The sequence below is a fragment of the Aricia agestis genome, chromosome 11 (genome assembly GCF_905147365.1).
Source record: "Aricia agestis chromosome 11, ilAriAges1.1, whole genome shotgun sequence".
NCBI classification, from domain to species: Eukaryota; Metazoa; Arthropoda; class Insecta; order Lepidoptera; family Lycaenidae; genus Aricia; species Aricia agestis.
This window is the reverse complement of record NC_056416.1, coordinates 5,354,067-5,380,548: the sequence shown is the minus strand read 5'-3', so window position 1 is coordinate 5,380,548 and position 26,482 is coordinate 5,354,067. Positions and strand designations below refer to the sequence as shown.

Genomic DNA, 26,482 nt, shown 5'->3' with positions numbered 1-26,482 from the left:
AATACGTATTCATAAAGGTGAGACCGAACTACACGACACTACGCGACACGGCACATTTCATAAAATTGACATTTTTAAGGGGCGATTTCACGAAAGAAATAGAACGAAAGATTGAAAACGTATAATCGCGATTATAACATCGAATTGTATTTCACCAACATGAACTGGACGCGTTCACAGCAAATCCGATTATCTTCTGAACGCCCAATGTTCGAACGTTAACGTCATAATACCCGTTCAAGCTCTGTCAGTATAGTGTCCTGGCTGAACGAAAAACATAGACAAAAGAAATGTCATTAGTAATTTGTTTTTTATGTATTGATTCTTGCTATTCGGGACGAATGAAAAAAAATGTTTCTTGCTATTTTGTTCTTAAATTAACGTGAAAAGGCAAAATGATAAAGTAAAATAATCACGTGACGCGATCAAGAGAAGTTGGTGAAATCAATTAGAAACAGAACGAGATTTACGTCGCTGCGGGAACTCGTTCAATAAGAACTAAGTTTTATAAAACGAAGTTTTGAGTGTGCCTGGTGAAATCCCACCTTAAAGCCCGTCACAGACTTAGCTATAATATATACTTTATATTTTTATAGCTAGGCATATTACTATATATTTTCTATACTAATTTTCGCGTGACCGCACACTCAGCTATAATATATATTTCTGGTAGCTACTAAAATATATTTATAAATATAGTACGGTATGTAGTACATTTTACAAACGTCAATTCTTTAGAACATGAAATGTCGCGTCGTGTCGTGTCGCTTTAGTGCGGTCTTGTCTTAAAAGTTTAAACAAAAAAATAATAATGAATGAATTTTATAATTATAAAGCTACTGAGTGTTGCCTATAGTGACAACTCATTTTTTTTTATTGAATCTTTCGTTCCCTGCAACTTAAAGCATCTTCAAATCTCCAACCAAAAGCAAAGCGGTTAAGTATGAAGAGGTAACAGACAAACGGACAGTTTCAATATATTTTTATATTATAATTAGTATGGATTATTACCAAAACAGTTTTTTAAAGCTCAATACGTTGTAAACAAAGCCTTTATAAGCGAAAATATTATGATGCAGAACGAACATACTCGTATAGTAAATTCAACTATTCAGTAGACGCCTCGAAGTCTGCATGGCGGATTGCCAGTTAAAACTGCAATGTTTTCGTAAACTGCTGGATTAATCCCATCGAATATTGTACCTTTTGTTGACAAGATAAGACTTAAAATCCTCCAAAAACTGTAGCGAAATTATCTACAAAGCTAAGATTTTGCTTAAACTTCTGTGCCTAGGTTTGTGAACTTGTCAGCGAATATTACCTACATAAGTATAAGAGACAGTTAAAATAACATTAATTTATGATTAGATTAATAGGTATAATTATAATATTATTATTTGTGTGGGATTCGAAGTCGCGACAGCTCCGGTTTGAATGACGACGCTTTAACGACTGAGCCCCAGAGGTCGCCGTTATTCACTTCTGTCTGCGGTACCTCCGACTCCGAAGTGCGACACGTTTTTTATCTCATATAGTCTTAGCGCGCGTTCAGACGTGCGCGTTGTGTGCGCGTTTTCTGGGCGCGCGGATTCAACGCGCGTCGCGTGTTGTCCCAAACGTTAAAGCAGTTTGCGGTTATATGCTAATTACATAAATCTTATTTTCATACATTTTCCCAAACACCGCGTATGCGCAGAAAACGCGCACGTCTGAACGCGCCCTTAGCGTTGATTCAGACCATAAACCTATAAATATATTATAAGTCTATGATTCAGACCGCAACGTGACGCGTAGATGCATTTCTAAAGTTATATGGGTTTGACAGATTCGCAAGACGTCTCACGCAATTGAAATCTGTCAAATCCATACTTTATGCCGCGCCATGCCTCGCCTCGCCTCGTCGCGTAGCGGTCCGAATTGACCCATAAATGTCAAATGGCGCAAACGCCACGCCGCGTATACCTAAAACCAATATTATAAATCCATTCTAATACGAATACGAAAGTGTGTATTTCTGTCTGTCTGTCTGAACCGATGTTACTGAAATTTTGTATGAAGATACAGAATACCCGAGAAAGGACAATAGGGCACTTTTTGTTCCAGAAAACCGCAAAATATACAATTCGCGCGCTTTTGTGGCAAAACGGAGTTGTGGGCGTCGCTAGTATATGCGTTACATATCGTTTCGTAAATTACAAGACGAATAAAAAATTAACATTAAAAGAGCATAATTAAAAACACAGCTATTAATGTAACTGAAAATATCTAAAAAAAAAACAGTTGAAAAGTTCTTTGAAATCTGCAGACATCTAGCAATTAGCCGACGAAATGAAAGTTACCTCGCACAATAAAAACAAAAGGTTGGAAATTAGTGCTCATTTTGATTGTGCTTCTGCTCTGGCGTGTTCAGTATTAATCTCCGATACTTTCAGGCTTAGGGTACGTACACATTTGATAGATTATACCGAAATTATCACTCTACAGCTTCAAATTTACCCCCAAAAACGAAACGAACACTAAACAGGTCCACACACTCTACAGAGTGTAACTAAACTACTGATAATACTTTAAGGTGTGCAATGATATTGTACTTATACAGATATATTACGTCCATACTATTTTCCGGCTTAAATCTCTTCCGAACAATTTTTAAATTAAAAATTGCAGACATTGACAAATTTGACAGATGAGTGAAACAAAAGATATGAAAAACCATTTACGTAAAAGAGACAGTTCTATTTTTAAACGTCGAATCGTATCGCTGTCTCTTTCTTCGCCTGAGCTATGACGAAAATTCAAATTTTTCCAGATTGTTCGAAAAAATAATTGAAAATGTAAATAATCGAGGTATTTATTGCAATCAAGACATGTATGTGGTAAGAGATTCCATGTGTTTTGTTTACTTTCGTGTCATAATTGGTACATTTTCGATACACGCACGACATTTTCAATTTATTTAGGTAAGACAAGACGCGGCACATTCGTGACTGCGCTCGATGCAGACTAAACAACAGACGGCCCAATTGGGCCGTATTTGAAGCTTCACAACGAGCGCGGTAGTAACATATCTGCTTTGAGTATTTCATCATTGAAGGTGTGTATGAGTCCCCTGTATAGAGTTCACTGTGAAAGTAGCAACTCTGCAAGAGTAACCTTTTTTAGGGTTCCGCAGTCAACAAGGAACCCTTAAAGTTTCGGTCTGTCCGTCCGTCTGTCTGTCCGTATGTCTGTCCGTCTGTCTGTCCGTCTGTCTGTCTGACTGTCCGCGGTTTTGCTCAGGGACTATAGGATACAAAGCTGTAATTTGGCATGAATTAACATATTAATGATGCCGACAAAATGGTACATGAAATCTTAAAAAAATATTTTTATGGTACCTTCCCTACACATCAAGCGGGGATGAATTAATTTTCGCGTCCATCGTGTGGGGTGTCGTTGGATAGGTTTTTTTTAAATATTATGAGTAATTGTAGATCATTTTCCTATTTAGGGATCCGTTTGTCAAATATTTTGTTTGAAAGTGAAAAAAATCCAGAGTCCAGTCCCCTTTTACCAACTAAACGGTGGCTTCTGGAAATGTAAAAAAATTCACGGGAGTAGGAAATATGCTGAATTTAATAGGAAAACTATCACGGCTAAGAAGACTTCATATTAAGTTATTGAGTAATAGTCGATCAACTAAAAAAATGTATTCGGCGAAGTATAAAGGAACTTTTCGTTCAAATTCCTTTGAAAGTAACTGAGATGATGTTGTTAGTAGTGTAAAACACGTAATAAATATACATTCATTGACCATAAAAAATATAAAAAACTAGCGGTACTACGGAACCCAATAGTGGCCCGACATGCATTGGCCGGTTTTATTTAACTTTTGTATGGGCAAATTCATGACGCTTGCTTGACCATATAAATCACAAAAAAATTGTTCTTTCAGTGCTGTTACTTTTACAATGAACTCTACATAACTGAGCTTTAGGGTAAAGTTTTATCACTTACTTTTGTTGCATCCTGTATAAACTATTTAGAAACTTCAGAAATCTGGCAAAGGTCGTTTTGTGTGTACTCAAAAGAGTACTTAATCGCAGCAAAAAAAAAACACGTCCGCGAGGAGCTAATTAAAAAACTTTACCGATTACAACATTAACGCTAAGAATTTCAATTTCATTCTCACTGCCTTAGAAATTCTTTTATTAAAACTATGTATTAAAAGGGCATCTCACATTTTAAACGTATTTTAATCGTTCTATCTGTATGTATACTAATATTACAAAGCGGAAAAGTTTGTTTGTTTGAACGCGCTAATCTCAGGAATTACAGGTCCGATTTGAAAAATTCTTCCAGTGTTAGATAGACCATTTATCGAGGAAGGCTATAAGGCTATAAATTATCACTCTAAGACCAATAGAAGCGAAGAAACAGAGGAAAATGTGGAATAAACTTATGAATAATAATAAACTGGGAAAATTATTTGAAGCCGCTTATCTCGCGAACTACTGGATGAATTTCTAAATTATTTTTCACAGATGTAGAGTAGACCAAGTGAAGCTACTTAAACTATGTTTTGCAACAAAAGTACGGTTTCCGTAAAATTCATAATTTATGCAGGTGAAGCCGCGTGGAACGTCTAATCCATAATAATCTTATAAATGCGGTAGATGTGTCTGTCTAACATGTTACCTTTTCATGCCAAAACCGCTGAATTGATTAAGCTGAATTTGATATCCAGGGTCTACTTTGAGTCCCAGGAAAGGATACTTATAAGTTACTAGCTGTTGCCCACGACTTCGTCCGCGTGGACTTTACTTTATAGTTGTTCCCGTACATCGATTGAGTCGTTTACGCACAAATCAAAAAAGTATATTGTGTGGGAACCGCACATTTTTCCGGGGCTAAAAAAACATTCCTTGTCACAGACTCAAATTAGTATCTCCAATCTCCATGCCAACATCAAAATAGAATATTTTAGGCGAGAATCATAAAAGTTTATTGTGCGGGAACCCTTTATTTTCCGAGATAAACAGTATATCTTGTCCTTTCCCGAGACTGATAGTATTGCCATAACAAATTTCATCAAAATAGATTGAATAGTTTAGGCGATAATCATAAAAGTTTATTGTGCGGGAACCGTACATTTTCCGAGACAAAATTAGTATTCCTTGTCCTTTCTTTTTCTTTTTAAGACTCAAAGTATCTCCAATGTACCAAATTCCATCAAAATAGATGAATTTAGTTTACGCACAAATCATAAAAGTATATTGTGCAGTAACCGTACATTTTTCCGGGACAAAATGTATCCTATATTCTTTTTCGGGACTCAAAGTATTTTTATACCTCAGCAAAATGGGTCCAGCCGTTTATGCGTGATGTCGTGACCACGCGAAATATAAAGTTCCGCGCGGCTTCGCCCGCGTAAATTAGATATTTCACAGACAAATGAGAAAACAAATTTAACATTTCCTTTTTTATGACTCATTCTTAACTTTCGCTAAACTTCCTACCATTGTTTTTTGTATTGTTTTCTCATCAATATTGTACCCATTATATTTCGTTGACCTAAACAACGTTGTTATTTTATCGCATTCTTTTCGAATGGACTTTATTCCAATGGTAAAGTTTATCTGGTGATTGAAAAATCAGCACTTAAAAGTTAAGTAAACATTAAGGGTGGGTTGCACCAACTTACTTTATCTGTCACTCTTACTTAAACTTTAACAAACGTCAAAAGAACTGCCATATCTCTATAGTCTGTATGATCTCCGTGTCTATGATTGCAGACGTCTGTATTTCTCCCTTTGCGTTAGCCACGACATCTAGTACAATATTACTAAAGCTATTAAGATGCCGACTGCTGCGATAAAATAATAAACTCTAGGTAAAGTGAAAATAGTTTTCACTGGGTGTGCTAGATGGCGCTCTATACCACTGTAGTCAATTGTTATTTTTAAATGCCTCAAGGACTTATGCCTTATTTTAAGTCCATAAAATACCAATAGATGACCTTTTTTAAGGAGGGGAAATTCATTACCTATCCCCCGCCTCCTCAAGGGAAGGGGCAGGGGTATATCGGACTCCCTCCGCAGAGGTTTACCGACTAAAACCCCCTCGTCAACGCTACACGCGGAGGAGCGGGATCGCAAGGCATTCAACCGCGTCCTCCGCAGCGACCACTATAATATGTCCTAGGTTATATTCATTTTCTATCGACGTTGGTCTAGCGACCCATGTCGTCGCTGCTTTGTAATGGCGCAGAGCAAAATGAAACCCATTGTATGCCTATGTCATCTGATACGGTGGCATTTTACTGGCCCAAAATAATCTCGTTCTCGGCCTGAGGGCTAAGGCCGTGTGTCCACCGCCACCATCGCTGGACCGTCACCGACAAAAATTCAAGTAAAATGCCACTTTATGACGACAACGACATTGGTCTAGCGACCCAGGCGATGGGCAGAAAGGTTATAAATAGTCATAATACTATACTCTATAGGCCCTATAGAGTATTTGTGTACCCTATATTATAGGGTACACAAATTCATAGTAACATTAAGTACCTATTCATGTTTAAAAATGTGTTTGTCTTTCTGCCTGTCAGCTCTTTACGCTTAAGAGGATACCACAGCGGCTAGAGAAATGAAAAAAAAGTACGTGTAATATCTATAGCTGTCTCCCTTACCTCAAGCCTATACCGCAGAACGCGATAGAGACAACTGCAGAAAATCCAGAAAATCAACGATTCGTTGTCCCCTGATTCCTTCTCCAAAACTTAACCGATTTAAGTACTTTTTTCATTAAAGATTAAAAAAAGGCTTGAGCTGTGTTCCTATGTTTTGCTTTTTTTGTATAATCTATCCAAATCTGTTTTCTGGACGTTTGAACACAGTGGAAAATCTGGCCATTTTTTTGGGTTTTTGAACGTTCATATCTTATTTAATAATTAAATTATGAAAAAAAAGAAAACATAGGGACATTGTATTAGTGGCCGTAGATATTCAGGAAAAAAATTATAACTCTACTAGCATTATCCAGGGAGGAAACAGGGGACAACGTTTGTATGGAAAAAATGGCGGTGTGGAATCCTCTTAATTCATTGAACCAAATTTGATGAAATTGAGAAACTTGTATCAATTTTCAGTTCCAGAAAAGGTCATATTGTTATCATGGAAAAATATAAAATTTCATGCATTTTTAATAATTTCTGTGAAACCAACTTGCAAGCAAAATGATGTCTTGTATTTCACAGTGTTGAGTCATATCTGATTCAATATTTAAATAGGAATCGAGTCTGTGTGAATCCAATTCGGAGGAACTTCAATTTTAAAGTTCAGGCCAGGGTTCAGGCTGTCAAAGTAAGGCTTCTGTAGAGACAGCTGACGTCAGGCATATAGAATTTTCATGTGGACTGTTGCCACGACAATTTTTTTTGGAGGGACAAAATTACGTAGTCCGCCATCAGCCCATTCCTTTTTCTGACCCCCACACGCCTCCGTGGTCCAGTAGCTTAGATCGTGGCTCTTTACTTGAAAGTCGTGGGTTCGATTTCCGCGTTGAAAACGTGTTATTTTTAAGATGGTTAGGACAATGCAGGCTGATCATCTGACTTCATCTGATTGTCTGACAAGTAAGATGATCCATGCGTCGGAGTGGCATGTAAAAAGTCGGTCCTGCGCCAGTCGTCCGTCCCACTGGGTTATGAGAGTAAAGGAATAGAGAGTGCTCTTGTGTACTGCGCACACACTTGGGCACTATTAAATTACTCCTGCGTACCTGGCCTGGTTTCAATGAAACCGGCCACCGTCACCGAAACCGGTGTGGGAGTTATTATTATTATTAATTCTAGTATTTCACTTTTGCCTCTATCTGTACCTAAAATGACCTCGTGACCTTTTACCTATTAATGCACTATTTCGACCCCCTGTCACTTTGTTCCGTAAACATTGTACATATTTTACATAAACACCGTAGGTCGAAAATAAAGTGACAGACGGCTACGATAAAAGAATCACACATAAGAATTTTGATATACCAGCATAGTATTACTTCACTACTAAATATCCATACTAATATTACAAATGCGAAAGTGTTTCTGTCTATCTGTGTGTCTGTTACCTCTTCACGGCCAAACCGCTGAACCAATTTTGGTGAAATTTGATTTATCCCAGAAAAAATATGTACGGTTCCAACGCGATAAACAAATTTTGGTGCAATGGGGTTGCGGGCATCATCTAGTATTATTATAAATTTGAAAGTGTGTCCGTCTATTTGTTTATAGTCTGACAAAGAGACAGCCAGACACACTTTTCAACACACTTTCAACCTTTTAAGAAACGTATGGAGAAAACTCCAAAACATATCGACATTATACTCGTATGGTTATGATTATGACTTATGAGAATACTTGATAGAATCTGAACTGGATCTAAGCTATATTATAAGTAGTAGTCGAAGTCGGAAGGTAAACAGTTAGTTTATTGTGGTATCATAAACACGCAACTTCAATAGGATGCCAAGGACGCGGAAATACAGTTTTGCAGCATTAATGCTAAGTATTAACATAAATTCCCTTATAACGTGGCCCCGTAGCTACGGTACCTACAGTCTACACGTAGGTACGGTATTCCGAGTTCCAAACGAGCATCGCAACTCGACCAATCAAGTGTAAGTAAGTTTACTTATGCTATTCAACTCCATTTTACCCGACTGTGCTAAAAGGAAAGCAACGTTTTTCAAAAGTATGTATTATACAAGGTGTAACAAAACTAAGTGATGATACTTTAGGGTGAGTCGCCTCGAACACTTTGTCAGGAACACATTACACCCCGTATGAACTCTATAGTTCACTGTAAAAATAGCAGCGCTGAAGAAGCAACTTTTTTTTACTTTTGTATGGGAATATAATATCACGATATTCATATTCATAATAATTATAATATTCATATTCGTATTCGTATTTGTATTCGTATTGGTATTGGTATTGGTATTTGTATTCGTATCTGTATCCGTATCCGTATCCGAATCCAAATCCTTATCCGAGTCCGTATCCGTATCCGTATCCGTATCAGTATCCGTATCCGTATCCGTATCCGTATCCGTATCCGTATCCGTATCAGTATCCGTATCCGTATCCGTATCCGTATCCGTATCCGTATCCGTATCCGTATCCGTATCCATATCCGTATCCATATCCGTATTCGTATTCGTATTCATATTCATTGACATGCTCATGCTCATGCTCATTGTCTGACAAGTATGATTATTTAAGATGGGCATTTAAAAAGTCGGTCTTGCGCCTGATCTCCCACCAGTCGTGTCGGTCGTCTTGTGTACTGCGCACATATTTAAATATACTGCGGTACTATAAAATTATTCCTACGTAACTGGCCTGGTTTCAATGAAGCTGGCCACCGTCACCGAAACTGGTGTGGGGAGTTATTGTTATAATTAGTAACCTAACTTAAATTTACTGCATGCAATATTTTTTGTTTGATCAATGGATCAAACAAAAAATATTTCTTCTCTTTCAGGCTTCAGCCTTAAAAATTGTATTTGTGCATTTTATACTAATGTATAAAATGCATATTTAATAATGTTTATTAATATGATTTAAATTAAAACATTTCCATTTCATTTATTACAAAAAACTCTACAGATATAATTGAATTGGCAATTTCTGGAATAAATACATTTAATTTGTTAAAACTACGTGTTGTTAGTCATGCAACGGATCGTTTACGAGGGGTTTTGCATTAAATAAGTAAGAAGGGTAAAGTTATACTAGATTCAAACGCAATTTAATCTTTCTAGTAACTATAAGGCTACACTATTCTATATGAATATTGCTTATTTACGGTAACTAATGTTAAATAATAACAGTTCAATAAAAAATACTTATGCCTGTTTTTACCAACGGTCTCCTAACGCTAAGTGTTCCCTAGCGATCTTTGCGGGTCAAATATTTCTTAAAACAAACACATTTAAAAAAAAGTAATGTTTTGCAAAAGTTCTTACGCCCTAAAGACGAACGTGACACACAAAAATTCGTGAAATCTTGAAGGATATGGCCGCTAGGGGACCACTTAGCGTTAAGAGGCGGTTGGTGAAAACAGGCATTATACTCTCACCAACAGCCTCCTAACGATGTTCCCTAGCGATCTTTTAGGGTCACATTGTATCTCTTAAAACAACGTTTATGATAGAGCTTGTTTCACGAAAGTCCTTTCACCCGAAAGACATAGGTCAGTGGTGACATACAAAAATTTGTGGGATCTTGAGGGTTGAACTCTTAATAGGTTAGGCTAGGAAACGTCTTAGCGTTAGTATAGGAGGCGGTTTGTGAAAACATGCATTAGGATACCACTACCGTAGGAAACTTTGGAATAAAATGAATTTGGAATGAACTGTGGCCAGCGGCATTTTCGTATCATTAACAACAGACCTGCAAGAAGAGCGTATTCTTAATAAACTGGCAGGGCACTAATTGTACTCTCCGACTCTCTTACTACTTCACTCCTCTCACCTCTGACGACATCATCTGTAAATGGGCGACACCAGCTATCCATTACGTGATCCATCTGATAGTTTGCTCCTTAGTCGCATATAAAAGACAATACTTACTATAATTTAAAAAGAACTAGAACAGCCGAACGCTAATAAAAACTAGAGAAAACCGAAGTATTTTCGGTATTTTCGGATTCAATTTGTAAACAGCAAAAAGTCGAGGGTACAGCTACACAAGACAAACATAAGATGATGCCAGATCTCCGATCTTTAGCATTGAGAGTTTGAGATGGATACTGATATAACTCTACATGATTTACATATAGGTTACATTATTATTTATGTTGCGGTGACGGCTACTTTGCCTATGTGCTAGTAGTCAGGGAAGAAAGTTTGTGAGAAAAATACTACTAAAAAGGAAAAGAAGACAATATTATATTCCTATATTTTTAACCGACTTCAAAAAGGAGGTTATCAATTGGACCCGTATGTATGTAATATTTCCAGAACTGCCTAGTCTTTTGTAGTAAGCCATTTTTATTCGATTAATCTAAATTACAAATATCTTACTATGTAATTTACAAATATCTTACTTTGACTTTTTGTGATATTTAATTCATGCGCTCACCGGTGAACGAGACACAATAGAACAGGGATGGCGAACCTTTATGCGTATACGTGCCAATTTTCTGGAATAATATTTAATGACGTCGCAGCCGTGCCATCAAATATTCTTGACTTTGTGATTAGTGGAAAAATAATGTAAAAAAACAATATCAACTCAAAGCTCTATATTTACCAAAAATACAATTACAAGAGCAATTAAAAATTAGTGCGACTTCTGTTGTTGCAGATTGGACGATAATTGACTTATATTGGGGTTGTACGATGTTACTTTTAGCAGAATGCATGCTGAACTTGATTCATCAGTCAGTCGATTTCTAACAGAGTCTTTGATGTTATTCATCTCTGAAAACAATGACTCGCAGGCATATGTTGATGAAAATACAGTTAGAATAGCGTGAGCCAGCTTCTTTAAACAATTAAATGTTCCTGGCAACGCATTCCAGGTTTCTAAAATTTTATTATTGGCATCTTTACTCATATTACTGGTCAATCTTTCTGTTCCAATTAACTCTAATTCTTTTCTCATGTCTATGAATTTTTGTATCCAAATTGAACTAGATTGGAAATCAATCAGCTGCATTTCAAAATCTTCAATTTCCAACCAATCGAACTGGGAGAAGTTCAGTGTATGAAAGGTCGTTACATCTGGGTACATAATAAACTTGACCGTTTCTGATAAATCTTTGAACTGAGAAAATCTTGTATCTTATCTTGTAATCTCGTAATCAGTGACGTGCCGAAATTATTTCGTCGCGTGCCAGCAATGGCACGCGTGCCATTGGTTCGCCATCCCTGCAATAGAATATCTATTGTGTCTCGTTTTCCCACGATCGACGGGTTAATATCGAGCTCAGTGTAAGATATAAATTGTTTATTGTGTAAGCAAAATCACCGTTTTCAACAACTATTTTATTATCAACAGGTGGGCATTTAGAACAATCGAATAAAATAAAGAGGTCGTTACTGACGTCAGCTATTAACCTTAAGGACAGACAATCGAACCCAGGGGAGATATATTAATAAATTGAACATTGACAAAGACCGCCAAAACCGCTGGCGTACCGCCAAACCCAAAAAAATCCGCCAAGCGATGCGGAATCGCAGCGTCTGGGCCACCAGACGCATTTAACGCGAGTGAAAGTCCAGAATTTTCTCGGTAATATTCATTGTCACGACAAATATATTTGGGTTCATACGAGACTTCATAGTCCAATGACGGGCCCACGTAATTTGGTCGAGTTACGTCAAGTCCAACCGAAAAAATACCGCCACGGCATACTTTCTGTTATAATGTTCCATCAGAGAAAGACCCACGTAATTCGGTAGGGTTATGCCAAACCCAGCAGACAGATGACTATCATTAGCTTGACAAATCACGGCTAATTAACGCAGGTCGCTGTCTGCCTAAGAAACAATTTCTTTGATGCTACCATCAAAGAAATTGCTTCATAGGTAGATGGCGGATCGACTTTTACAACTTTATTTGGATGGGTTATGTCAAGTCAATGTTAGTCACCTGTCTGTTGGATGTGACATTACCCCACCGATGACGTGGGCCCGCCATGTGTCCATGAATCAATTTATCTGATTGTACATTATAACAGAATTAAAGCATTCCGTGGCTCATCTTATAATAAATTATAAAGTAACAAATCATACAATTGTTTACAAAGGATTAAGAAATACTTATCTACTAATCGACTATTTTATATTTCTAAGAGGTCAAGAAACAATAGTCAATTCTGACTATTACATTTTTATTGCTCATTTACTTTTCATAAATCATATTATCTATAATAATCTGATACAGATTGCGGAAAGCTGATTGCGTCCAAGTATGTTAGAGTATATTTATAGAAAACTCTATAAATAGCTGGCCGGAGACGTTAACGAATGTAATTAGTGTTGACGGCCTTTAAAACGCAATTTTAAGCTTCAAAAACCAACAAAACTGATTTTTCGCTGGTGAAAAACTTCTTATTTTAGGTTATGTAAGCCATACACGCTACGGTCTACCAGACAAGTCCACCTGTGCAGGTGTATCTGCGCAGGCTGACCGGAATGTATGTGGGAATAGACCTTTGCAGTTTTTTGACCTGCGCAGGCGACCGGCGCAAAATCGAAAATCAATTCTTTCGACTGACTCCTGCGCAGGCATACCTGCACAAGTGACCTCTCCGGTAGATCGTAGCGTGTATGGCAGCCATTAGTCTGCGAAGATAATATTATTATTATTTTAAAATCAAGAATTTTCTCAAAATTAAACCACTACCAGAGAAACTATAATATAATTCCTCCCACACTGGTTTCGGTGACGCTGAATAGTGCATGCCCATCCGACGTATGGATCACCTTACATGTCAAGCAATCTGGTCTGATGAGCCTGCATTGTCCTAACCAACTTGGTTAAAAGATTCTAACGCGGGAATCAAATGCACGACCTTCGGGTAAAGAGCCACTTTATAAACTACTGGACCACGGAGGCATATGGGGGTCAGAGAAGTTAATGGGCTGATGGCGGACCTATGGAATTTTGTCGAGTTAATTCAACTATTCTTGTTCAGCAATGAAAAACCCGCAACTCTCTGAGCCTATTTACCACTAGTTTACTCTAGCTGCTCATTACAAGTTATTTCCTGCTCTGAAGCCTTAAAATTTCCGCATTATGTCCACCTGCACATACTTTATAACTTAATATTAAAACGCTCGTCTTTGATGTAAGTACTTTGTAATGAGATTTTGAAGATCTTGACCAAGACCATGAACTGACGAAAGACCATCGCCTTATATGAAATAACCAACAGGCCCGGCAGGTTTTGTTTTGCCAAATACGTGATAGTATTAGGTTAAATACTTACGGATTGTTATACTACCGCCAGCAGTATTTCCTGACCAATAAACCTGCCAACCTTCAAGAAGAGAACCTATTACCTCTCAAAAGGCTAATAACACACCTGCAACTCTTTACACGTTCTAATTTTATTTAATAAAAAGTCCTTACATATAATTTTGAAATGCATTTCAAGGTCGCGTCACGTTGCGGTCTGAGCTGACCCTTAGGGCCAACTCACACGTACACACCACAACCACACGACATCGCAACAACAAAATGACGTCGAGCAGTGGTTACGTGTGAATGGTGTCGCTGCAGCTTTTTGTAGTTGCTTTGTGGTACCGACAAAATGCCGTCGTGGTTGCGTGGTCGCCAGTGGTTGCGATGTGGTTACGTACGAAAGTCAATGAAACGGAGGGGGGAAAGAGCGCGGGCGGTGTGCGTGCACTGTCGTTGCATCGACATCGACAACGACTGCAAAATGTGGTACGTCATACGTGTGAATGGCCTAGTTCATTTACAATACGAAATATACGCCCGACCACGTGGTGTGGTTGTCGTGTGGTTGTGGACTTGTGGTACGTGTGGGTTGGCCCTTAACCATGATATATATTGACACTACTACTAATGTAGACTGAGAGCAAATGTTCGGCAGACTTACAGCAAAGTAGCAAACTCCATACCTACATAATATATTGTTTGAAATGCCGCTAATTCAATGGCCAATGGGCATTCACTATTCCCAACGAGGGAGGGTTCTGCCTGTGTAAAGAGTTTCCTGGAGACCGTGCATTTTATTGCAAAAAATAGTCCATATCTTTCCTCGTGGTCTATTCTATATCAGGCCAGCTATGCTCTTAGACTTATACTACCCTGTACAACTACATAAGGTTTTCGTGTGTATCGACCCAAAATAGGAGTAATAGTAGCCTTGAAAATATATTTTCTTGTCAATGACACTGTTTGCGAGATACTGCGCCATCAAGCTGACGTCGCACGGCCAGGGAATCCTGCTCAGTGCAGCGACGTCATGATACACTAGTATGATCAAAACAATGTAAGATCCGAGATTCAAAACAATGTAAGATCATCTATCATAATATTAAAAATGAATCGCTAAATGTGTTTAAGCACTAATCTCGAAATCTGCTTGAATTTCGCCAATTTTTGTTGTGTTTTTTTTTAATGACGTGCAAAATTAGAAAGAATTAAATCCGATGAGAGGGGCTACAAGTCGTTCCGTAATTTCTGTCCCGTTTTTACCATGTAGTCAATTTTCCATGTAGTCAATAAACATGAAAATTGAAAATATAGCTCATGTAATGGAACCATATTTTTGCCAAATCAATCATTGAGCGATTGATAGATTGATGATTAACATCTTAAGGTTTTCAGTAGTAGCTTGCAAACTAAGCTGCGTCCTAGCATACAAAGCAATGCAAAAACTACCAAAGCCAAACTCCAATGGTTTTTTAGGGTTCCGTACCCAAAGGGTAAAAACGGGACCCTATTACTAAGACTTCGTTGTCTGTCCGTCTATCCGTCTGTCTGTTTCCAGGCTGTAACTCAAGACCGGTAATAGCTGGAGATTTGAAAGTTGCCGCTATAACGTCTAATACGAAAATCAAAATAAAGTTAATATAAATATTAACTTTATTTTGATTTTCGTATTAGAAGGCCCCCTTAAAAGGGGGCCTTCCATACAATAAACATTATTTTATTGGCCTTTTTTGCTCTATATCAATTATCACAACAGGTAAGTACTTGATTTTTTCACAACATCCTTAGTTAAATATGTACTTTAATATTTAATTGTAATATTGAAATAAATTAAAAATTTTAGAGGGGCTCCCATACAAAAAAGAACACAATTTATGGCCTAGGTAATTTTGCTTTGCGGTACGGAACCGTTCGTGCACGAGTCCGACTCGCACTTGGCTGATTTTTACGTTTACGCCTTCTCTCCCGTATCTTACAATACATTTAGGGTCACTTCTCATTGCAGCGTGAAAACGCAATGCCACAAAAATGAGCCGTTTATGATTGAATCACGCATCCCAACCCCGCGGGCAGCAAATTCTAATAAAATTCATCTTGCATCTTTTTTGTATAAATAAAGTTATCGCGTCATCACGACGCAATGTGAACTGACCATTAAGATGTATGTTACTCACACTAATACATAAGATAATATTATCACAGCCAAAAGTGCGTGTAGTCTGTACGTAACACTCGACGCCACATTTTCGTAGACAGTTGTTGGACAATTTCCACGGCCGCGAAAATTTGTGGAAAATTTGTTACGAAACTTTTTTGCCGAAACATATGCGAATGTCTGTAACATAATATGACTAATGATTCAAATGTCCGTACTAATATTATAAATGCAAATGTGTATCTGTATGTTACCTCTTCACGCAAAACCGATGAACCGGTTTTGCTGAAAGGTATAATAATAATAGCTCCCACACCGGTTTCGGTGACGGTGGCCGGTTTCATTGAAACCAGGCCAGCTACGCAAGAGTAATTTTATAGTGCCCAAGTGTGTGCGCAGTACACAAGAGCACTCTCTATTCCTTTACTCTCATAACCCAGTGGGACGGAAGACCGACACGACCGGCGAGAGATCAGGCGCAGGACCGACTTTTTACATGCCCATCCGACGCATGGATCATCTTACTTGTCAGACAATCAGGTGAACAGCCTGCATTGTCCTACGCGGGAATCGAACCCACGACCTCCGAGTCAAGAGCCGAGCTCTTTACCACTAGACCACGGAGACGTTAGGCTGAAAGGTATGGAGATACTTTGAGTCCCGGGAAAGGATATGTCCTTTCCCGGGACTCAAAGTATCATAATTATGGATACTGTTGATTCTGGGAAAATGTACGTTTACCGCGCGCTATACGAATTTTGGAGCAACCGAGTTGCGGGCAGCACCTAGAATCTAGATCATTAATGATTCAAAAATCCAAAATAGATGAGAAATGGAGACACGAATGTTTGTGGCAGCCAAAACAATGCGTTTTTTGCCACAGCCAATTTATGTTTGCAATTTTAGTATCGCAATAAAACGCCATCGGTTTATATTGTTAACGATTATGATTGATAGCTCCATAAAATTATGGATCGCATAAATCTTAAATATTGGCATACGAATTAAAAATTCGGAGTTAAGGATTCGTATTATATTATGTGATTTAAAAGCAAAGAAACGAATAAATAGAAAAAAACAGTTTGTAGAGTTTGTCTAATTTGAAATGACGCGTCCCACCGCTTCACTAGTTGATATAAATGATAAATTTACTTTAAATACAAGGTAAGGCGCGTCATTTTAAGTAAGACAAGCTTTACTTAATATTAAGCTCATCTTGGCGGGGGCACTTCCTTAATTTTGTAAAGAAAGGAAATAGATTAATTTCCATTGAATATACTTTAAATTCCAAAACTACTAGGCCGATTATGATGAAAGGTACATGAAAAGATTACTGACAACTGACAATATACTATTTATTAACTCATGGTGGCCAAATATGGCCTGGCCCGTGCTAAGCACTTGAAGAACTTATGTTACGGGCCACAGACAATTGATTTTTTAAATACTTTTATACTGTACATATTTTAACTACACCATACACATATTTTTTTAATACACATCTATGACCTAGGAACATTGAAAACTTTTTGTTCCGTCGCGTCAGCGGGATTCAAACCAGTGAGCCACAGAGGTCGTTAAATTTCAAAATAAGTTCGCTTTCATGGGCAATGTCGACTAAATGTTATATCCTGGCCCTTTAGCCAAGATATTTTACTTATCGCTTCTTTATAGAATCGCCGATGAAAATGTATGGAATAGGCTACTTGACCTATATTCAACTTCATTAAACAAACGCATATTTCTAGTAGAACTTGGCCTAGAAAACCGTCTTTCACCCTTATCATCAAATTAAAGCTTATGATTGATAAAATATAAAGTCGATTTGAAAATATGATTTTATGAAAATAGGATTTGTACTGACGAAAACGCTTTTGCGGTACTTCCGATTTGGATGTCGACGTCATCAGACTCGTAATTTAATATCTTTTATTTATCGCGCTCGTTATATGTATTTTATTTGTACATAAATAATAAGAATAAGCCTAGAAAGATTTGTAACATATATTTTCTTGAATAATTCAAATAAAACATCATATATTATATTATCTCCATTTATTGTAGACGGGAAATGAAATGGCCAAAACTTTTCTCCAAAAGTTTTCAACATTACAAATGATTTCTAATTTCTTATTTAATTCTTTTATAAGTTTTGGGCACTTTTAGACTCGTACATTTAGCACATAAAAAAATATTCATTAAAAAGAGTTTAAAATACAAAACGTATGACGTCACACTATGGCGTACAGTGTTTTCGGCATATTTTTCAATCAACATTTTTATGGGTTTCTGCTATGTAAAATATTAAAATATTAGTTTTATTTGTGAAAATGAATGATAAAGAAGCGATTAGCATGAAGTAAAAAATAGGTCAAGTAGCCTATTGACACAAGCATTCGTTAATATGACGTTGACGTTCGACTCGTCATATTATGTCAATTCTTTGCATTTTGATCGGCGATTCTATAAAGAAGCGATAATGAAAAGATATTGGCTAAAGGGCCAGGTAGGGTAGCTCGCTAAGTCGCTATATTTTGAACCGATATAAAAACATGAGGCAGTGGCCTGATGTTGTTATATCGGTTCAAAATACTTAATGTTGTAAATGCGAAAATGTGTCTGTCTATCTGTTACCTCTTCACGCCCAAACCGCTGAACCGATTTTGGTGAAATTTGGTATGGAAACCCTTTGAGTCCCGGGAAAAGACATAGGATACTTTTCATCGCGAAAAATGTACGATTTCAGCATGATAAACGAGTTTTGGCGCAGAGGAGTTGCGGGTATCATCTAGTATCTAATGAATGATCTAAAACAAGTTCAATCTCTTATTGGATCCACTCCAAGAACATTTAATAAACGATAATTGAATATTATATTTGATTAAAACTATTTGAACTATTCGAACATAAAATTTTATGTAAAGTTTTGAAATCCCTATTTTTATGTTTCACAATCAGGAGTGAATAATAATATTATATATTAGAATCTAGATGATGCCCGGATGGATGGAGTTGTCGTTGCGCCAAAATTAACGCATTTTGGCGCAACGGAGTTGCGGGCACCGCGGAAAAATGTACGGGTTCATTACATGTTTGCAGGATAAAAATTATCCTTTGTCCTTTCCCGGGACTCAAAACATCTCATCTGAAATCAGAAAAATCGTTTCAGCGGTCGAGTCTAAAACAGGTAACGAACAGACAGAGAGATAGACGAGCCCGTAGTGTATGGATCTACGTCTATCGTCCAATCTTTAGTTTGTATTACAAATAATATTATCTTTCTTATAACAAAGATTATAAAAAAATTAAAGTGTAAAAACCAGGTGAAGAGATTTTACTTTAAATGTCCAACAACGTCCAACGTAGAGAGTATTAAACACGATTTATATGGCAGTTACACAACGAAATCACAAGCAGTTTTATATAACGACTAGCTGTCCCGGCAAACGTTGTTTTGCCCATATTATTTTATTGAAGTGACTAATATACAGGGTGTAACAAAAATAAGTGATAATACTTTAGGGTGTGTACGTGTTCCTTGTAAAGAGTTCACTGTAAAAGTAGCAGCTCTGAAAGACGAAAAAAAAATTTCACTTTTGTATGGGCAAGGGCCCGAGCGTCACGAGTTTCCCCATACAAAAGTGAAAAAAAATTTTGGTCTTTCAGCACTGCTACTTTCACAGTGAACTCCCTACAAAGAACACGTACACACCCTAAAGTATTATCACTTATTTTTGTTACACCCTGTATAAGTATGGCGCCATGGTCGTCCGACCTGGCTCTCTTAGTCATTTTCAAATATTTAAGAAAATGTTAAGAGCGTTTAATATTCTAGCTCTGAAAAGAACTAATAAACTAAAAAACAAACTCCCCTCTCGCACGTGCACCCCCTGCCTTGATGACGCCCACTTCGCAACTGGCCATGCAGTAGAAATCGTAATACATATTTTAATTTCGCCATAACTTCAAAACCAAACGTCCAATTTTAGTCATTCAGAGACCAAATATTATCTACATAAACTGTACTTAGTGATTAAATTATTTATTTTGACACGGATTAATAGCATGAGTAAAATAAACGCGTTTAAATGTAGTCCAAAAAAGAATCAAGTTTTTTAAAAAAATGATTAAAGAAAAAAGATGTTGTTGTGCCTCACTCGACATAGATAGGTATAGACTTTTTTGTAGATATTTATAAGATCTACAATTAATTAGAACATTTTATGGTTCTATCTTTTATAGTTTAGGCAGCGTACGCAAAATAAGTCACTTTTCTGGTTGATTTTTTACACCTTGTCTCCGAAAAACCCAAAATATATCTTACGAAAACCTATTTTTTCCAAAATAAAATTTAGCTTATGTTACTCGTGGATAATGTAGCTTTTGAATGGTGAAAGAATTTTTAAAATCGGTCTAGTAGTTTTGGATTTTTTCATTATTCATTACAATTATACACACAAAGTTTTCCTCTTTATAATATTAGTGTAGATTTATTTAAAAAGCGGTGCGGCCGTACCCTTAGGGTCAATTTATGCTAGCGCAGAGTAGAAGCGAAGCGAAGCGAAGCGAATTCCCAAAAACTGAACACAGAAAATTCAACCTTAACTCCAGAGCGTAACGCATACATTACTTCTGCGAGGCCAATCAGCGTAGGTCGGGCGCATCGACGCGAATTCGCGCGGATGCGCGCGCCTTTTTATATCCTCAGAAGTAATAAAGTGCGTTAACGCTTTGGAGTTAGGGTTGAATTTGTTATATTCAGTTATCATAATTTGTTATATTCAGTTATCATAATATATATTATTATTTTAATTCGATGCGTTTCGACTCTGCGCTAATATAAATTGACCCTTATTCACATATAATTTCTTATGATACCGTGGTGTGGCGGCCATAGATAATACAGATATATATATAGAGAGTGGCGGCCACCACTCGTTCGCGTGGACGCACAGATATCGAGCCTTGGCTGCACCAAAGAAGACGTTGTCTGGTTTATTTTAGATATTGTTAGGTTATTTATCTTTTTAACATTGTGTGTACAATCTGTGATCGATAGTCCGTACCATGTGGTAGCACACGCACCGCTAAGGTTAGCTCGCACACGCGAACTCCTTGTTCAAACTGTGTACGGCTTGTCGGAGGCCTCCGACAGTAACCTTTCAGATAATCTTCTAGAGCGGTTCTCAAAGTTGTGTGAAATCATCGGGGTTCTCCGCCATACTATCTATCTTCTATCTATCGTCTATAAATAATAACCTTTTATGTATTCAAATTTTCTTTTACAATATATTTGGTCATCCGCTGGACCCACAAGGATTTAAATGACTGATGACAAAGGGTATCACAAGTTTCTTTAAGTATACGAGTACAATCAACATAGAATTTCATTACTCACATTTTTAAATTCTGAAGTGTAAAATCTGAATTATTAGTGTAAATTGTAAAATTAAATTCATGTTTCTTATGTATAACGTAACGTACAAGAAACTTTTCCTTATCGTCAGCAAGAATTTAACCAGATACTAGACTAGCTGTTCCCGTAAGTTACCAAAAAGTTAAACGTTTCGCGTTCCATTATCTTGAAAGTTTGGGAACCCCTGTTCTAAAGGAAATATTATCTTTAGAATAAAGTAATGTATCGCGTAAAGAACAATATAATTAAGCCTTAAGGTCTGTCTAATATTGATGAAAAGTCTATAACTTGGTGGTATATGCTAAACTGCGCTAAACATAATTATATTCGGGATCTCGAATTTTATACAGCATTTTAAATGTATACTATAACCATATTATTTGGTAGGCCTCATGTAGACACGACGTTCTAAAAGTGTTAACTTTGTTAACCTACTTAGAAATAAATATTTTTCATTTCATTTCATTTCTTTTTAAAGTCTTCGACAGAGTCTGCCAGTCGCTTCGATCGAGCAAGCAAGGCGCGAAAAATATTTCCGACCGTGTCCGACGTTTGACCATACTGTTACGGTACATGGTATACGGACACGTGGTGCGCAAGTACATACTCGAACCTTCTAGGAAGGTCCAATGTTTGTTTACGTGTTTACCCTTTTTTAGCGTGTTTGAATTTAGACCTTATGACTGAGTCCATAAGGTCTAAATTAAATTCAACTTACTGCACTTATCGCAAGGACGGCAGTTTTATTGTGGTACATGCCCGAGCTTCCTAGAAATTTCCCACGGTTGTTTACTTGTTTGCGTGAATCGGGAAATTTCTGGAATTCGTCTCGCCATATAAAAAGAGCCGCAGGCAGGTCCGGAGGTCAGTTCAATCAGAGCGATCTTCAAGGCGACATCAAGTGATCAATAGTGAGTGAACCAGTGAAACCTGCGACTTGGCTACGACCTAGGACAGTGATAGTGCTTAGTGATTGGACCTAGTGATTAGTGTTTGGACTTAGTGCTAAGTGTTGTGACCTAGTGTTTAGTGCAGTGTTAATAAAGTCTTCAAGAGAGTCACCAGGTCTTTCTCTCCAAATCCTCGAACCCTAGCACGTAACAACTGGTGTCAGAAGTGGGATTTGGAGATGCCATTGACTCCGAGAGAGGACTTCAAGGGGAGTGTCAGGACAAGGGCGCAGCGAGCTGCTGCCATTGACTCCGAGAGAGGAGTTGCAGAGGCCACACCCACTGGGGACCAAGCTCCGCCCACTGAGGGACAGGCCCCACCCACTGGCCCCGCCCACATGGCTCCGCCCACTGGCCACGCCCACCAGGATCCGCCCACTTTGGATGAAGCCACGCCCACTGGCTCCGCCCACCGGGACACGCCCACTGGTCACGCCCCTCTGGCTCCGCCCACTTTGGGCATGGCCACGCCCACTGGCTCCGCCCATCAGGCCACGCCCACTCAGGCCACGCCCACTGGCCCCGCCCACCAGGCCCCACCCGTAGCTCCTACAGCCCCCCAAGTGGCCCTTCATTTAGAAAGTTTAATTGAATTAATGGAGCTGCAAAGGGCTGAAATCAGAGCGATTCGAGAGGCACAAGACCGCAAGCTCGGCGCTTTACAAGAGTCACAAGACCGTAAGCTCGGCGCTTTACAAGAGTCACAAGAACGCAAGCTCGGTGCTGAAATCAGAGCGATTCGAGAATCACAAGAGCAACAAAAAGACCTCCAAGAAAAAGCGCTTGGAGCTATAAAGGATGTCAGTGACACGGTGGTTAAGCTTCGAAAAGATGTCGACGTAATGGACGAACGAGTTACGGGGTTAGGAGTGGATATGGAAAATGTGAAAACTGGCCTCACAGAACTACAGAAGTGGAAAGTGCGCGTGGAAACCACAGGAATCGCGACGTCTAGTGGAACTTCCGTAGTGGTACAAGGACCAAGAGTTAAAGTGCCACCATACGACGGTACTACTTCTTGGAACGCTTATCGTCAGCAATTCCAGACGGTTGCTTCTGCCAACGGATGGAATGATGAACAATGCCTGACCGCTCTCACAGATGCGCTCAGAGGGCAAGCTTTGTCGGTCCTAGAAGCGCATACAGGAAATGGGTTTAAAGACCTGATGGAGGCACTTGAATCCAGATACGGGGAGCGACACCTGGAGCACGTGTTCCGTGCCCAACTGCGTGACAGAGTCCAACGCCCAGGAGAAGGACTACAACAATGGGCGTTGGAAATAGAAAAACTGGTCAAGAAGGCACACCCAGGAGCCGATTCCAAGATGATCGACACGAACATTGTGCAAGCATTTGTCGACGGAATCAGGGACCTAGAGGTCAGAGCTGCAGTGAGGCTACGTCACCACACCTCGCTTAAGGAAGCATTGGCGCATGCTTTAGAGGTCGAGGCTGTTCGCAGTGACATACGACAGACCCATAAGGTCCACGAGGTCTCTGAGGAAGTTAAGGAGGTCAAGGCTCCCGCGAAGAGAAGTTTTGGAGCCATGTGCTACAAGTGCGGTGAGAGGGGTCATCTTCAGCTCAACTGCCCGCAGAAGGAGACCCAGATGGCAAGGATGAAAAAGCTCGAGGAACAAGTAGAGGAGCTGAAGAAGCAAGGAGCTTCATCCCCTGTCCGGGATCAGGGAAACGAATAAAAGCCAGGACTAAGGGGCGAGTACTGGCTGACGTGGAGGAAGCCCCGATAACTGTTATCTCCCAAGCATGCAGCGGGAACAGTCTTGTGATTCAGGGGACTATTAACAGGACGGATTGCAAAATGACTCTAGACACAGGAGCCTCTAGAACGATAGTGAACCCAAATCTGGTAAAAGGCGCAAGAAGACACAAGAGGAGAATTAACTGTCGGCTCCTTACTGCCTCCGGTCAGCCAATACCCGTCCTGGGAGAAATGTCAGTTACGATTAATGTAGGGGGATCCTCATACCCTCATGACGTTATCGTGGCTGAGATTATGGATGATTGCATCTTGGGTTTGGATTTCATGAAGAAGCATAACTGCAGAATTAATGTCGCTGACGGAGTTTTCAAGTGTGGTGAAGAAGAAATTTTCATCCTTGGAGGCGCCTGCGGGAAAGTCACATGTGTAAAGGAAGTCATTATCCCTGGACGAGCGGAAGCGAAAGTGCTGGTGAAACTACCGCCAGCTGGAAAGAAGAAGTCAAACAGATGCGTGTTGATCGAAGACACACCTACCAAGACATCAGCACAAAAACTGATGACGGCGAGAACCCTTGTTAGGGGAAGCAGTAACGCTGTGGTCAGAGTTTTGAATCTTGGTGATTGCGAGATCTGCTTGAACAAAGGTGACGTCATTGGAAAGTGCGAGGAAGTTGTCTGGATGAGAAAGTGTAATTCGATCACAGGCTCAGAATCAGCAAACACCAGCAACTATGGAATAGTGACTGAGCTACTCGATGACTGCAAGAGTAATCTGACTTATTCGCAGAGCATGAAAGCTAAGAAGTTTTTACAACGCCACGCGAATATCTTCTCCAGTCAGGAAGGCGACCTTGGAAGAACGTCGATGGTTCAGCACAGGATAGATACCGGAAGCGAGAACCCAATTCGTCAACGAGCAAGACGGATACGCATTGCAAAGGAAAAAGAAGTTGAAGGCCTTTTGGAGGACATGAGAAGGAATAAGATAATTGAACCGTCTGCAAGTCCGTGGTGCTCACCAGTTGTATTAGTGAAGAAGAAAGATGGCAGCACAAGATTTTGTGTGGACTACAGACATCTCAATGATGTCACTAAGAAGGACAGCTATCCATTACCTCGAATCGACGACACTCTGGATACCTTGAGTGGCATGAAATGGTTCTCGACCCTGGACCTGAAATCTGGATACTGGCAGGTGGAAATTCATCCAAAAGACAAGGAGAAGACAGCGTTCTCCACCGGTAAAGGTCTATGGCAGTTTAACGTCATGCCCTTTGGATTGTGCAACGCACCTGCCACATTTGAGCGACTCATGGAGTGTGTACTGGCAGGCTTAGTTGGAGAGGCTTGCTTAGTCTACTTGGATGACGTCATCATTGTTGGCCGCGACTTCGAGGACCATTTGCGAAACTTAGAACGAGTTTTCGCCAAAATAGAGGGGGCCAAGTTAAAGTTGAATCCGAAAAAGTGTCGTTTATTCAGGAGTAAGGTGAACTATCTCGGCCATGTTATCTCCAGTGATGGAATTCAGACGGACCCGGAGAAACTAGAAGCAGTCCAAAATTGGCCAACCCCTAAGAACAAAACCGAAGTGCGGGCATTTCTTGGCCTATGCTCCTACTACAGGCGTTTTGTTAAGGGATTCTCAGAGATAGCCAAGCCATTACATCGGCTGACAGAAGATAAACGACAGTTTATTTGGGACGAGACTTCCGAAGATTCTTTTCAGAAACTAAAGAAACATCTGTGTGAAACACCAATCCTGGGGTATCCACAACCTGAAGGTCAGTTTATAGTCGACACGGACGAAAACAAGTCCTTTGGGTCCATGGGAGAATGATGGTATGAGAGAGGCTCAAGAAAGAGATGACGACCTTCGACACATCATCACATGGAAGAAACGGGATGACGTAAAGCCAATCTGGAGTGAGGTTGCACCCACTGGCGCTGTCACTAAGGCGTACTGGGCGCAATGGGACAGTCTGATTCTTCAAAACGGAATACTTTACCGGAAATGGGAGAAGACCAACGGCAGAGAGTTCCATCTTCAGATAGTTGTCCCAAGAACGAGAGTACCGGATGTTCTCCGTGAAATGCATGATGGCGTATCAGGAGGTCATCTAGGAGTAAAGAGGACGTTAACGAAAGTGCGAGAACGATTCTACTGGTTGCATTGTCGAGACGATGTACAGGATTGGTGCCGCAAATGCACTACTTGCGCTGCAGTGAAGGGACCACAAACAAGGAGCCGTGGGAGCCTGCGCTTGTATAACGTTGGCGCACCG

At 39.2% G+C, this 26,482-nt stretch overlaps 1 long non-coding RNA gene across 1 annotated transcript; it reads left to right on the top strand.

Moving 5' to 3' along the window:
* The first annotated feature begins 718 nt into the window (after nt 1-718).
* Nucleotides 719-21,468, top strand: LOC121731977. The gene is made up of 4 exons (XR_006036310.1): nt 719-791; nt 14,615-14,618; nt 19,629-19,633; nt 21,458-21,468. It is a non-coding gene; the product is annotated as an uncharacterized LOC121731977 (long non-coding RNA).
* Nucleotides 21,469-26,482: the final 5,014 nt, after the last annotated feature.